Below are 15,881 nucleotides of genomic sequence, written 5' to 3'. Positions count from 1 at the left end.
TCAAGATTGTCTTCCACTGAATACATATGGGGGCCTACACTCTTCCATGGGCTTCAGGTTATTTCCATTAGAGGCTGCAAGTGTCCTGTACTGTACCAGAAGGGGTACATTCCCCAGAGTGGAGGTTTTACTAAGGAGAAAAGTTAAGGAACCACCAGTCAAAAGTACTTACTGTGTCTTTCTTATATAAAAGGCATTATAAAGATGTTTTGGGGGATACTCAAAAATGTACATCAGAGGAGTACGAAATCCAGTGAGCAGAAGATAAAAGCCAAATGAGTAAACAACACATGAACTGCCACTAAGGAGGATGGTTAGCTGTTGAGTGGGGGACTTTCGGCAGGAACATTGTGAGTACAGAGCAAGGTGATAGGATTGTAGCAAGAACAAACTGGATGTTTTCATGCAAAGGCCTGGATTAGTTCTTGCAAAATAGGTAGGATTTAGTGTAGGGGTTACCTTCCTGGTGAAGAGAGCAAGCAAGGAGCACATGGCGTGCTCGGCACAGTCCTGGAGCTTGGGCATCAGAACTAGTAAGAAAAGTCCAAGCACCAACCAGAGCTGAGATAGAGAACCTTGGACATGGAGAGGGTGTACAGACTGAATACAGGGAACTAGTCCCACATTTAAGGAGCAGGTCGTAGAGCTGGTGAATGGCGCAGTGAAGTACCCTTTGGCAAAGACCAAAGTCATGGAACATTAAGGAAGGTGGTCAACAAAGTCAAATGTTCCAGAGGCCCAGACAACTGAGCACTGAGGAAGAACCTCTGGCTTTGAACTAGATGTGCCAAGTCTCTTTAATGAGGGTAGTAGCTTTTGACCAAATTGTCTACCTGTGTGGACTAATCTGTTATCACTTTCAGCTCCATTTTTTGGATTTTCACACTGTGTTTAACTATCATATGAACTGGTCCAAAGTATCCAGTGAAAACAATAAAGTTCATCGTCAGTCCTCATTCCTTCCCAGCTGTCCAGAGCCATGTGAGGTTTTTAAGGTCTTCCTTCCGTAACCACCCTTTTTCTGCTCACAGAAAAGCAGCTGTTTCCATTTACTACTGTCATCCATTCTCTTTAAGTGGCTTGTATTGGGACCTTGCATTTGGAGTTTGCACTGTAACTGTGGCCAGCTGCCTTGCAAATGCAAGTGACTGACTGGTCACAGGGGAAACCAGATGAGGGATGGGTAGATCAGGTGAACCTATCATCCCTACTACAAAACATGTGTTCAGCTGATAGCAGATCAGTATCATCTTCTACAGGAGTAAAGGAATCTATTTAAATGCTTATTATATATGCAGAGTTGTGACTGAATTGACAGAGGTGACAGTCTTGGTGTTGCTTCTATAAGGATGTCACTACTGCTTAATACTCAGATTTTGTTCTGGATTTTATTACTTGCATGCTGACATTTATTCTGCACAATATAAGCTATGATCGTGTAGACTTTAGTTTCTTTTCTTTGTCTTAGAGATTGGATTCCAGCTGCTATCAACGGCTTCCTAATTTATACTGAATAATTTTCATAATTGAACCCACTATATAGGTAGCTCCTTAATATTTACTAACTACATTGTGGGCTGAATCAGATAGAATATGCAGATATATACTGGCATGAAGAATATTATTTTAATAGTTGGCACTAGAGTTTTCCTGGTGTTTTCTTTGTGTAGAAAAATAAACAGTTTAGGAATAGTAGGTGGCCCTGAAAGTAGGATTAGGAGACAGGGATACTAAACATACTGTATAATAGAGAGGAGAATGGAAGCAATGGGAACAGACAGTGGAGAGTGGGAAGTTGCAGTTTACACTGAAAGAGGATGGGATCCGTGTATCCAAATGCTGATGGGATACAGGGAACTCTAAGAGGAGGGAATTCCAATTTTAGGTCACTTGCAACCTTCATTTAAAACCCCTCAGTTGTTCCAAAACTTCAGAGGAGTCTGCTACACAAACAACCAAAGAAAATGTTGTGTGTCAGCAGGAGATGAGATATGAGGGGGCCTTCATGTTCAGAGAAAGCAAAACTTGGAGCCAGAGTGACTCTGAAGTCATTAACTCCCAGGGCATATGGGATCTTGGAGAGAACAGTGGCCTCTCCACAGGTGGTGGAAAGGGACTTGAATCAATCTCAACAAAATTTCTGTGAACAAGGTGACCCCAACTGGAATGGGATAACATACACAGGAGCTTGTTCTTTTTAATCATAATTTCTCAAGAGACATTTATTACCAGAAAATGATATAGTCAGTAATTTCCCCCTACTTATTTAACCTCAGGCCTTATTTTCCCCATGAGCAAAATCTGGAAATTAGACCTAAACTATCTCTATGGTTTATGTGAGTTTATAGCTCTAATAATACTCTTGGAGATACAATACAAAGAACAGATTGGTGGTTGCTAGAGGTGCAGGTGGAGGGTGGGTGAAATGGATGAAGGGGGTCAAAAAGTACAAATTTCCAGTTATAAGGTAACTTCTGGGGATGGAATGTACAGCATGGGGACCAATAATACTATATGGTACATTTGAAAGTTGCTAAGACAGTAGATCTTTTAAAAATCCACTCATATTTTTATTTTTTGATGCAAATTCACATACAGTGAAATGTACAAACCATAGGTATATCATTCCATGGGTTTTGACAAATACATATACCTCTGTAACCCTAACACTAAGTGAGTTAGAGAGCTTTACCAAAACTACAGAAAATTCCCTCTTAAGTCAAACCCACCCTCGCCTCCAGGCTACCCTTACCACGATGAATAAATAATTAATAATTAAAATTTATTGTTGAATGCCAGGCTTTGTTTTATAATGCTGTACCAGCATCAAGGCTTTCATTTCTCACAAGCTCTACTGTAAGATGGATATTACCTGGATATATTGAGGATATATATTACCTGGATATACCTACCCAATGTAGCTTAGGACCTCAACGAGGAAGGAGGTAGAAGCTAATCTCAGTTTGTACCACACTGCATTGTGGGGGTTCAGAACAAGTCATCCCAAAATGTGCCTCTGGTAATGCAGATTGTTTTAGGCTAAAGGAAACTTAAGCCACCTGCTCAAGAAAAATTTCTTCCTGTCCCTTAACTACTTAGTGGACTTGAATTAGGGGCCTTGCCCATAATGAGATTATCACTTTTGACCTCTCTTATAGGGTAGGCAAACATTTACTAAACATCTGTTTTTCTTATCCTCTTGCAATGATCCTTTGAAGCCCCAAGGTGCATTACCTCATCCCTAGCTCAGGTTATCTTATACATCCATTTCCCCCTTTCTGTCTTTGAACCTCTCCTGCATGTGGGGGTCTCTGATCTCTTATATATTAAGTTTGGTCATTTTCTCTTGCTTATCTGTCTAGAGGACAGAGGAAAGTTGGCTCCTCCCCCAACAGCATCTGAGATGGTGCAGGGAGTCCACAAAATATTACAGATCAAAATGCAAGGGAAACCCATGCTACTTGCAAGTTCCCAAACCTCCTGAATCATCCTAAATGCCGAATGCACTATACCTTCCTAAAAGATTCCCTTCTCTCCCATTGCTCAGAATACAGTGGGAGCAAGGAGGTGTGAAAGGTTGCAAATGCGATTACACTGGTGAGCAGCTCAAACCGAGGTGGCTCAGACAGCAAACAGGTCTTGGGCAGAGCCCAATGGGCGGCGGGAGGGGCCGGCTGGGTCTCCCTCCTTTGATGACACAGGCGTCTTCTCGGAATTCAGCCGCATCCACGAGCTCAGCCGCAGGAACAGGACAGGAGTCCTGCCACGCGGATGGCCGCTGGCAGGGCTCGTCAAGCAGCTCCATTGCTCAGTCAGTCAGCCGTTCTCATCAACGTCACTGTCTTCTCTTCCAGGGGCACCTTTGCGCCTCCTTTCCCCACGCAGGCCGGGCGGGTTCTGGGCTCCTCCCCTGAGCAGACTCCTAGCACTCCCTCACTACCACCACCGCGCAGCTCGCGCTGCCATGGCAACCGTAGGCCTGTTCACGCTCGTCGTGAACTAACGGACTTGGCGTTGTCCGAGGCCAGGGCCCCACCCCCACCGCACCCCACCTGGACCGCCATTATCAACAGACGGTTGACCTACAGCACCTGGGTAATGAGGCCAACAGAGACCGGGCCGAGGGGGAGAGCAGGCAGTGGGGTGCCCAGGGTGACAGCCACACCCCATTCCCCGTGGCTGGCCCTTGGGCGCCGAGAGCCGCGCGGAGACGGATTGAGCCTCGGGGCTCCAGGCTCGTGGGCCATTGTGGGGATTGTAGTTCCGCGGCCCCTGGGACTCGCGGCTTCGGCTGGGGGGCTTGGACGGGAGAACTACAAAGCCCAGTGGCACCTACGGCTGGAAGGGACTGGTAAACTTTCAGCGGACCGTGAGGGAGGAAAAAAAAAATCTCTCTTTGTGGTGAGGGGCTCCTGGGTGGTCACGGAACCGGGCGCTGTGCATTAGGAAAGGGAATTGAAGGTGAGATTTGACTTATCGCCGGTCTATGGTGCCCGCCTCGGCTGCCGGGCTCTGTTCTCGCCGGCGGGGCAGCGCCTCGCTAGGGCTCGGGGTGGAGCAGCCACCCCGCAGCGGGGCCACCGGCCTGCGGTACCTCTGACCCGCCCAGGTTGCTGCCTCTTCGTGCAGAACCGTGTGTATAGCACACGTTTGATGTAAGACCTGACAAGCTGTATTTTATCAGGCTCTCTTCTTTTCCCTGATACGTTTATTTCTAGGTTTTTAATCATGTGTATTTTGCAGTAGCCCAGAGGCGTTTGCATATTAAACCCATTGATTAATAATTTCCCAACGGGTATTGATGTTTAAAGGTTAAGTGTAGAAGTGGATCAAAGATACCGTGCTATTATTATATAGTAGTATCTGAAGTTTTTACCGTTTTGCATTTTTGAATTTTATTTTTGGGGGGACAGGATTGCAAAATGGGTTACCCTCACCCCCAGCTTGAGCAGTGCCTACATGTATTTTGATTTTACGTTGAAGATTAATTGAACTTTAAATTACAGTACTAGTTATTTTTAAAGCACAGACTTTTTTTTCAAGCACTGAGTACTAACATTTTCTTTGATTAATCCATTGTTTTTTGGAATTTTTTAGGCGCATGTTTTCAGGATGGAAAATGCCATATTCTATTTGTTATTATTATTATCATTACTCTGGAGTACACCTTAGTCCCTAGAGTTGGTTGGTGGCCTGAGGCTCCAGTGGTAGTAAGAAAGCTGATACAGATTTAGGCAACCTTACTTGACCCTTTAACATTTTTTTGATAGGTAGATAGCCATCCTAGAAATTTGGCATTTTTATAGTATGTTGTAAAATTATTGGTATTATTGTATGCTCATTTGTGTGTGTGTGTGTGTGTATGTGTTTACAAAAATAAAGCAACATAAGTCCAGTGTAAAATTCCTTTTCTCTCAATTAAAATGAAGCTGGTCTCTAAATTTTACTTAAAACAGCAATTTTGTGCAAAGGGATGGAAAGTAGGTTTAGTAAGACTATTAGAAAAAAAAATGGAAGCCTTCTGTTATATAGTAGAGGGATTTGAAGTATTTTATTTATTCGTTCAGGATTTATTAAGAACCTGTTATGTGCCAGACATTATTCCAGGTGGTGGGAATATAGAGATGGTAGAAGATAGTGTGTGTCCTGCATGGGGAAGAGTTGTAGTGTGATACATACAGTGCAAGTTGCTATAGGAGCCCAGAGTGGGAATGAATAGTAACATAACATTGACATTTATTTAATGCTTACTCTTTGGGAAGCACTGTGCAGTATATTTTTTAATGCAGCATGTTATCAAATCCTCACAATCTTGTGAAGTAGCTACTGTCATTTCGAGATGAGGAAACAGATTTACAGAGACTTTCCTAAAGTCATAGCCGATAAGTTGTGAGCCTGGAATTTCAGACCACATGGGTCTAACTCATCTAAGTCAGGATCTCAAACTAGTGCCATTTTCTGTACACATTGGTAGGAAGATCCTGATTTTGTCTAAGGAGATCAGGGCAAGTCCAGTATGATAGGACGTTTGACTTGTGCTGAGAAAGTTGAGTAAACTTTCACTGGAGAGAGGATGAGGAAAGTCATTCTGGGCAAATGGAACAACTTGCTTTTTGGATAGATTTGAGTGCTTTGTATTTGGGGAACTCTAGGCCATTCTGATGACTGAATCCCAGAATACATGCAATGTAGCAGGACAGGCCAGATCTCAAAGTGCTTGGTAAACAGTTTAGAATTTTTCTTCAATGTGGGGTGACCATTGAAGAGTTTCAAGTGTAGTGTTATGTGGTTTGTAGTTTAGAAAGAAAACTCCAGCTCCAGTGTGGCAGACAAGCCTACCAGAGGATAGAGTGGTGGTGGGGAAACCAATTTTAGAACAGCAACAAAGTCCTGTAGAGAAATGAAGAGAGTTTGAACTAAGCCATTGGAGTTACAGAAGGGGATGGATTGTAGAATTACTTGCGAGGTAAAATTAATCAGACTCAGGAGTTTGATGTTGGGGGCTAGAAAGATACAGAACCCTAAGACAACTGATGCCTAGTTTTCTGGCTAGAATGAGTGACAGGATCATGAAACCATTGATTGAGGTGAAGTAGAGCAGGTTTTTGTGGATGTGAAAGATAAAGATAAAGTAGTTCAGTTTTGAGTATTCATTCCAGGTTCCTGTGGGGTATTCAGGTAAGCATGCCTGTGGATCTGGAGTTCAGGAGAGAGCTCACGGCTGGAGGTAGAGGTTTGCATACAGATCAGTAGTGAAGTGATAGGAGGGAACGGACCACCTCAGAGGAGGATGCTTAGAAATGAAAAAGGGAGAAGTTTGAATATGGAACTCTTGCAAAGTAGCGGCATTTACACTGTGTGTGTGTGCGCACACACGCAGGTGTCTTGGGACATTTTGAGAGGAAGTGGGAGAAAAGCTGACACAGGATGCTGAGATTAGGAGGTAAGAGGAAGAACCCCAGAGAGCATGCAGAACAAACAACAGAGGAGAAGGAGAAGAAGCAGTGAGGAAGCCAGAGTATCAGGTGCCTTAGAGAGGGCAAGTAAGGTAAAGATTGAACAGTGTCCAAAGAATTGGTGGCTCTGAATCATTTCTAACCTTTGCAAAAACGAGGCAGAGGAATCTGAGCATAGGCTGTTTGAAAAAAAAGTTTAAAATTTTTCATAATGACACATATCAAAAGAAAGTGAATGAGCCCCCATGTAGCCATCACCTAGCTTGAAGCATGAACACATAACTACTTTTGTTTCATTTATAATGCCTGCCCCCCCCAACTGGATTATTTAAAGCTAAACTCAGATATCATATCATTTTATCTGTGATTTCAAAATATGTATCTTTAAAAGTTATGGATTAGTTAAGAATATATAAATATAATATCCTACTTTAAAAAATTGACAGTACTGCCTTAATGTGGAATTTCTAGTCCCTTTTTAAAAAAGATTTTATTTATTTATTTTTAGAGAGGGGAGGGAGGGAGAAAGAGAGAGAGAGAGAGAGAGAAACATCAATGTGTGGTTGCTGGGGGCAATGGCCTGCAACCCAGGCATGTGCCCTGACTGGGAATTGAACTTGCGATACTTTGGTTTGCAGCTCACGCTCAATCTACTGAGCTATGGCAGTTAGGGCCATAGCTCATTTTACTGAATTTCTACTCTCTTTAAAAAGAAGTTCTACTTTTTGAAAAGAAGCTTGGCTATGTAAAAAAGAAAGTGATAAGGCAGTAAGTCAAAAAGTTTGTAGGGTTTTTTGTTTGTTTTAAAATTGATAACAAATTATTAGGGAAAAAGCCAATGAAGAAGAAATGTTTGAAGATGTAGGGGATGAAGAAAGAGGAGAGAGCTGATAGAGGTCTGTCTCCCTAAATGTAAGGAAGGATGGGATGAGCAGGGTGAAAGAATTAATTTGTTGCATTTTATAAGTATCAACTAAGTGCTGGCTGTATTCCTAGTGTTGATAGAAGAGAGATGTACTGAAAAAGGAAGAGAAGAGGTACAGGGATATTTACAGGTTGGGTAATGAAAGGTGAGCAAGTTCTGCACTATGGTTTCTAAGAGGTGGGTGCAGTAACAGTCCACTGATAAGGGAAGAGACTGGGGTTAGGAACGGAGAGTGTTGGGATATGGCATAGCTGTGGTGAAAGGGGACTGAGCTGGAACAAGTAAGAATTGTCTCACTGAGCTGAGATTAGAAATAAGTAATTTTCATTGACAGCAAAACACGAGGTTATGTGATTATTTTCCTTAAATTTTGATTGATTGATTTACTAACGGAGAGCTTAATATATTGAGGAAACTTGTGCTACTGAGGGGAAGAGATCAAGGCTAAGAATTTATAATTGGACCATTCCTAAACAGTTTTGGATTTATTAATTTAATTGATAATTATTATATATTTTATGTAAATATCATAGTAAAATTAGGCCCTTACAGATAGTTTGGATTGATACTTTGTACTTTATTTTCTCAACATGTGCATTTGTATTCTTTTAGAGAGAACATTCTCCAGGGGTCAGTCACTGAGTGGTGTAGTGAAAGGAGTCAGGCAGACAGGTTGTCTAGTTCTGGAACTACACTTAGAGTCTGTGATCACAGGCAAGTTTCCAGACCTGTACCCATACTCAAAAAGATGTAAATACTGTCTATATTTTATAAGATTATTGGGAAGATTAGACAGTTTTATGGAGGTAAACCTTTAGTGCTCAATAACTGAAGACCTTTCTCTTCCTTGTCTCCCCCTCCTTACCAACAATGGGACAGGATTGTCATTTCTGTTGGACACAAGGCCATGTTCTGGGACTTGACGTGACCATATGAGGCAGGTAGATCAGGTAGTAACATTTCAAAATGATGATTTGATATGTAAAAGATTCATCAATTATTCTTTTAAATGAGGCTTCCTTAAAAACTATAAAGTGTTATTTTACAGTCTGTTAATAATAGTAATGCCTTTGACTTGGTTTCATATTCAAAGAAACAGAGTTCCATTATGTGATTTGAGATCCCAGTAGTACTAAAATTTTTCGATTCTCTGACTACATCTCATTTCTGTGCTGATTTATATTATGATTTCACTAATAGTTGAGCATCTGTTTATAAAGGAACATATATGTACCGCATTTTTGGACTATCAGACGCACTTTTCCTGCCCCCCCCCCCCCAAATTTGGGAGGAATAATGGTTGTTAATGCTGCTGTTGAGTTCTGTTTACATTTATATTAGTGTAATATTATGTTTTTATGTTATTAAATATTTTGCCACATTTTTTGCTTCAATTTTTTTTCCTATTTTCCTCTAAAACCTACATGCGTCTTATGGTCCGAAAATGCAGTATATTTTAATGTACTCAGCATTTTTTAAGTACTTTCTCTCCTAGATAAACATACATGGTAGACCTAGTGAAAATATGCATCAGAATACCTGATAAAAGTCAGGTATGTACAAGCATGTGTTAGATAAAGTTAAGGCATAGATTTGTGAGAGTAGTGTAAAAAATGGAGTAATTTTCTAAAGTGAGTTTTTTAATCTCCATTAGCTGTCTTTTGGTAGGATGGTTTGATTGCGGTTTTATTTGAAGGTACGGAGCTGGAATAAATGACCTGTTAAGTCTCTTTCTAACTTTGTAATTGTAAATTAATGATTGTCCATTAGTAATTGTTGATGAGAAGCTCCTATTAAGCCTGTCTTTTTAGTGAGCCCCAGTTATTATATATTCTTTGAAGTCAAGAATTAGGTTGGTAACTCCACACGGCCTTACATAGTTTCTTACATAGTTATAGGTATTTGCTAAATGGGGTAGATGCTTACCAAATAGTGTAGGTTGGATGATGAGTTTTTGAGTGAATAAATATGATAAGAAAATTACTTGTTTAAAGACTGCTTGATAAAGTAATGCGAAACAGGATTTTGAAAGGTTTTGTGTTATATTATTTAAAAAACTATGAAATTAAGGAACAATTGTATTTGTATAGGCAATCTGACCAAGATACATTATTTTATTTCCACTAATTAGCTTTTTATTTTTATTTTTTGGTTAGCTGTGTAACTGAAGGAGTTGATATATTTTAAAGGCATTTGAGGCAGGAGAGAGTATAATGAGCCAACAGAGCAGGCTCTGACTTAAACATACCTGGGTGCAAATCCAGGCTCTGGGTAAGTTTAAATTCTTTAAAGTCTCAGCCTCCTCTTCTATTAAATGGGATTCATCATTTTTATTTAGTAGTGTGGTTAGGATTAAATGAGATAATGACTAGTAAGCCATTTTCATCACATTGCCTGATGTGGATTAAGCATTCTATAAATGTTGTCACTGTTATTTTCATGCTAAAAGGGTATTTATGCACTTCAGACTTACAGTTTAAGTTGCCATTTGAGACAGAGTGGCAGGTGATAAACATTTTTTTTATCTTCTGTAATATTTTAAAGATGCCAGTAGACATTAGTACATGGGCAGAAATTACTGTGATAATTATTTTTGAGAAACAGTTAAGGTCTTAGAATTATCTGTCTAGATTCTTTTATGTTGCATGGATAGTTATTTTTCTGTTCTTTAAGTATTTGGGAAGTGAGCTTAGGTAAGGAAACAAATGAAAAGGCTTCATTTGCTACAGACATTCACCTGTTATTTCTGGTTTGTGATTAAGTTCGTATTTTCTATTATTCATGGCAAGTTCTTGAAAATATAACCCAACACAAAAAGGTGCTAGGAGTTGTAACTTTTCAAATTAACTATTTTACTGATGAGTATTCATGTAGTAGGCTAATTTATTGCTGTTAAAACATATTTCAAGATGTAATCATTTGAGAAGTTGTGGTTATGTGTTTTTTAAAATTGCTTGTATTTATAATAGTCATTGTGTGAAATAAACTGGACTTCGGTGATTTGGATAAGTATTAAAAATATGACATAAACAATGTTGGGGTATTACCTGAAGGAGTGGGGATTGTTGGGTGGAGGGGGCAAAGGGGGAAAATCAGAAAAACTGTAATAGCATAATCAATAAAATGTAATTAAAAAATGTATGTAGAGCCTGGACATAAGTAGAATTCATTGTAGAACAAAATGCTGAAAACCAGAGTTGATTTGTTGTTGTTGTGTTGGTGGCTGCTTCCATATTTCTAGAACAGATATCTGCTTTGAAGAATTTATAACTCACAGAAGGAAAAGAAGCAATATGAGAGGGATATGAAAGTGTGAGAGTGAAAATAGTTTAAAGCAGAGATTTTTTCTTAAATCCCATATGTATTATAACTACATTAAATATCATTCAATAAAATTTAGTTTGAAAAAAATGTTTCTATATAAAAACCAGTCGAATGTGCAGATATAAGAATTATAAATATTGCCCTTGCTGGTGTAGCTCAGTGTATTGAGCGTGGGCTGCAAACCAAAGCATCGCAGGTTCGATTCCCAGTCAGGGCACATGCCTGGGTTGCAGACCACGGCCCCCAGCAACCCCACACTGATGTTTCTCTCTCTCTCTTTCTCCCTCCCTTCCCTCTCTAAACACAAATAAATAAAATCTTAAAAAGAATTATAAAGATGATGATTTCATCAAAAAAGAATTATTAGTGACATCTTAAGCAGTATTGATTTCTGGGTATAAGCTAGTTTTTAGTTTTTTCAAATATGTGTATTAGTCTTGATATGAAATTAAAAATCTAAGTATGTTGGGAAAGGTGTGTGTGTGCGTGTGTGTGTGTGTGTGTGTTATGGGGGAGTGGTCAATTTTAAGGAGAGGAGAGTGTGTTGGAGATGTAGCTGGAGAGGCAGGTTGGAACCAGGGCTTTATTTGTTACATTTAGATCTGAGTGTTGGAGAAGACAAGTCTTAATTACCTTGAACCTGATTAAGCAATAATCCTTATTCTTGGTCTGAGTATGAACTTGAACTGAGCTCTGTTTTATTTTGAGTATAGGATTCTACATGAAGATATTACTTAGATCGTTCTGTATAAGGCAACATTACTGTGTCAGTTTGGCAGTAAATATTGCAAGAAGATGCTGAGTTCATTTTTTGAATATATGATAAACTCAAGAGAAATATTGTCAAATACTACACATTGCTAAAACCTTTCATACCTTGTTTAGGTGGAACCTGACCTTTTAAAAGTCCTAGAAACTCTTCTCACTTATATTAAATGAGATTTAAAAAACTATATATTTCAAGATTATGGTTGGAAGTAATTAAAGTTATATATATATAGCATGTAGAAATTTACAGTAAAAACTGGGTCAGTTTATTTCTTGTTTTTTTGAGGAAAAATTTAAGCTGCTCCAAACCTCTATGTTAATGTCAAATATAGGGTAAAATAATAGCTTACATTGTTTCAGTGCTCATTATATACTATGAGTGATATTAACATATTATCACATTTAACTTTTACAATAATCTCATGATATTAAATAGTATTTTCCCTATTTTATAGATGCGGAACATGATTTGCCTGTGGTCACAGCTGAAAATTTGTGGTGCCTGTATTAAAACCAGGTTTTTCTGTCCGGAATTTTTTATATTGCCTCCACACATGAATAGCTCAGTTTGGTATACAATTCTAGGTTGGGATTCTCCCCCTGCCCCATTCCTTAGCACTCAGGAGATACCCCACTTACTCCAGGCTTCCAGTGTTCCTTTTAAAGAGTTAGCTGTCAATATATTATCTTTCCTTTGTAGATAATATGTCATTTCTCTCTTGCTTTTAGCATTCTTCCGTTCTACTACATTGTCTCTAGGTGTAGACTTATTTTTATTTAAGAGAGTTATATGTCATCTATAGATTTTGGAAGTTTCTTTGCCACTATATGCTTGAATATTGCTTCTCCCTTCTTTTTCCTTCTCTTTCTACTTTCTGCATTTCTTTTTTTTAATGTATTTTATTGATTATGTTGTTACAGTTGTCCCATTTCTCCCTTTATTCCCCTCTGCCCTGTGCACCCCCTCCCACCCACATTCCTTCCCCCTGTAGTTCATGTCCATGGGTCATACTTATAAGTTCTTTCACTTCTACATTTCCTATATTATTCTTACCCTCCCCCTGTCTATCTTCTACCTACCATCTATGCTACTTGTCCTCTGTGCCTTTTCCTGATCTCTTTCCACCCACTCCCCTGCTGATAATTCTCCATATGATCTCCATTTCTGTGATTCTCATCCTGTTCTAGTTGTTTGCTTATTTTGTTTTTATTTTTGTTTTTGTTTTAGGTGTGGTTGTTAATAACAGTTTGTTGTCATTTTATTGTTCATATTTTTAATCTTCTTAGATAAGTTCCTTTAACATTTCATATAATAAGGGCTTGGTGATGATGAACTCCTTTAACTTGACCTTATCTGGGAAGTACTTTATCTGCCCTTCCATTCTAAATGAAAGCTTTGCTGGATAGAGTCATCTTGGATGGAGGTCCTTGCCTTTCATGACTTCAAATATTTCTTTCTAGCCCCTTCTTGCCTGCAAGGTTTCTTTTGAGAAATCAGCTGACAGTCTTATGGGCACTCCTTTGTAGGTAACTATCTCCTTTTCTCTTGCTGCTTTTAAGATTCTCTTCTTATCTTTAATCTTGGGTAGCTTAATGATAATGTGCTTTTGTGTGTTCCTCTTTGGGTCTCTCTGAGCTTCCTGGAAGTCTCTTTCATTTGCCAGATTGGGGAAGTTCTCCTTTGTTATTTTTTTCAAATAAGTTTTCAATTTCTTGCTGTTGTTCTTCTCCTTCTGGCACCCCTATGATTCAGATGTTGGAATGTTTAAAGATGTCCTGGAGGTTCCTAAGTCTCTCCTCATTTTTTGGAATTCTTGTTTCTTCATTCTGTTCTGGTTGAATGTTTCTTTCTTCCTTTGGGTCCACACCGTTGATTTGAGTCCTGGTTTCCTTCTTGTCACTGTTGGTTCCCTATACATTTTCCTTTATTTTACTTAGCATAGCCTTCATTTTTTCATCTAATTTGCGACCATATTCAACCAATTCTGTGAGCACCCTGATTATTGGTGTTTTGAACTGTGCATCTGATAGGCTGGCTATCTCTTCACAGCTTAGTTGTATTTTTTCTGGAGCTTTGATTTGTTCTTTCATTTGGGCCTTTTTTTTTGTCTCAGAGCACCTGTTATGTAGTAAGGGGAGGAGCCTTAGGTGTTCACCAGAGCAGGGCAACCCTCATCACTGCTTTGTGATGCTGTATGTAAGGGAGGGGTTCGATGCCACTTGCTCCACTCTCTGCTGGTTTTTAGTCACTTCCCCTGATACCCACAATCAAATTGGGTCCTTTTGGTGCTGATTCCCAGATGGGTGGGTTTGTATACATTTAAGGACCCTGTGGGTCTCTGCAATGAACCTACTGTGAGGCTGGGAGTTTCTCCCGCTGCTGCCTCAACTTCCACAGGTGTTTTCAGTCAGAGGTTTGAGGCTTTATTTCCCCAAGCTGGAACTCTGGGTTGGGTGGTCTGTCTGGCTCCCCAGTTGTTCCTCCTGGTTTGTTTACATGTGAATGTGGGACCACCCAGTCCACCAGCTGCTGCCTCATCAGGTCCGCCAGCCCCCACCTTGCTATGAGTTCTGTCCGCCTGGCTGCCCGTCTCCGCCGCTACTATTGGTCTGGATATTTTTTCTTTAACTCCTTGGTTGTCAGACTTCTCTTTGTTTTTTGCTTTTTAATTTGTTGTTGTCCTTCTTTTGGTTGTGCAAGGAAGTACAGTGTGTCTGTCTACACCTCCATCTTGGCCAGAAGTCCTGTTTCCACTTTTTTTGGATTATTTTTCCTTCTTTTTGTTCTGATATTTTTATTTCCTTATGTTCCAAATCATTGATTTAATTCTCAGCTTCATCCACTCTACCGTTGCTTCCCTGCAAATTCTTCTTTATTTCAATTAGTGTATCCTTCATTTCTGACTTTTTTTATGTTGTTGAGGTCCTCACTAAGTTCCTTGAGCATTCTTATAACCAGTGTTTTGAATTTTGCATCTGATAAATTGCTTATCTCCATTACGTTTAGCTTTTTTTTTGTGGAGTTTTGATCTGTTCTTTCATTTGGGCCATGCTTCTTTGTTTTTTCATTTTGGCAGCCTCCCTGTGTTTGTTTCTGTGTGTTAGGTAGAGCTGCTATGACTTCATATCTTGGTAGTGTGGCCTGATATAGTAGGTGTTCTGTAGGGTCCAGTGGCACACCCTTCCCTGTCCCCCAAGCTGGGTACTCAAGGTACATGCTCTGTGTGGGCTGAGTATACCCTCCTCTTGTACTTGAGCCATGATTGTTGTTGGCAGGTCAATGGAAGGGATTTACCCAGGCCAGTTGACTACAAGGATTGACTGTGACCACTGGCCACCAACCTCCATCCTCTGTGGAGGACCAGTGATACTGGGGCAGGCTGGTGGTACTCTGATGTGGTCTGTAGCTGTCCATTGGGTGCGCAGGCTTTGGGGTTTCCTGGGTGGTGTAGGCCAAGGTCAGCCTTTCAAGTGTGTTTTGCCTGGGACCACCCTCCCTGAGCTACAAAGTGATGTGCAGATAGCTGTTACTTGTGCTGGGCTTAGAGGTTTCTAGGTGAAGCCAGGCTGTGAAACTAGGTTGACTACTGCTAGTGCCTATCCTGGGGCCACTGAACAAGAGGTATTGGGTCTGGAGGCACCCTGAGAATGCCTGTTGCTTGTTTGACAGAATTTAAGAAGTTGTGAAATATGAGCCAAGACCAGCCATTCATAAAGACAAGCCACTGTTAACATCTTGGGTGGGCCTGTAAATTGGATGGTGTGGAGCCTCAGGGAATCACCAGGGTGAGGCATACATTGTTAGCCAGGTTGATGGAGTCTTAGTCTGCTATTGCCATGGCCTGGAGCTCTGTGGGTCTGGGTTGGGGGAGGGTTCAGAAAAGGAACAATGGCCTCTGCCTGCCATT

At 40.2% G+C, this 15,881-nt stretch overlaps 1 protein-coding gene across 2 annotated transcripts in view; it reads left to right on the top strand.

Moving 5' to 3' along the window:
- Positions 1–4,351: 4,351 nt before the first annotated feature.
- The window catches only part of KATNAL1 (katanin catalytic subunit A1 like 1), a 116,104-nt gene continuing 104,574 nt past the window's right edge, over positions 4,352–15,881 (top strand). The window contains exons 1-2 of one of the 2 annotated variants that reach the window (XM_045844827.1): positions 4,352–4,461; positions 12,429–12,490. The gene's annotated coding sequence lies outside the window, so the exon portion shown is untranslated. The remainder of the gene's footprint in view (positions 4,462–12,428; positions 12,491–15,881) is intronic. The other variant, XM_045844828.1, reaches the window with a different exon arrangement.

The sequence above is a fragment of the Phyllostomus hastatus genome, unplaced genomic scaffold, assembly GCF_019186645.2.
Source record: "Phyllostomus hastatus isolate PE091 unplaced genomic scaffold, TTU_PhHast_1.1 phas_contig_41, whole genome shotgun sequence".
Classification (NCBI taxonomy): domain Eukaryota; kingdom Metazoa; phylum Chordata; class Mammalia; order Chiroptera; family Phyllostomidae; genus Phyllostomus; species Phyllostomus hastatus.
The sequence above is the reverse complement of the archived record's forward strand: the minus strand, read 5'-3'. Positions and strand labels throughout refer to the sequence as shown.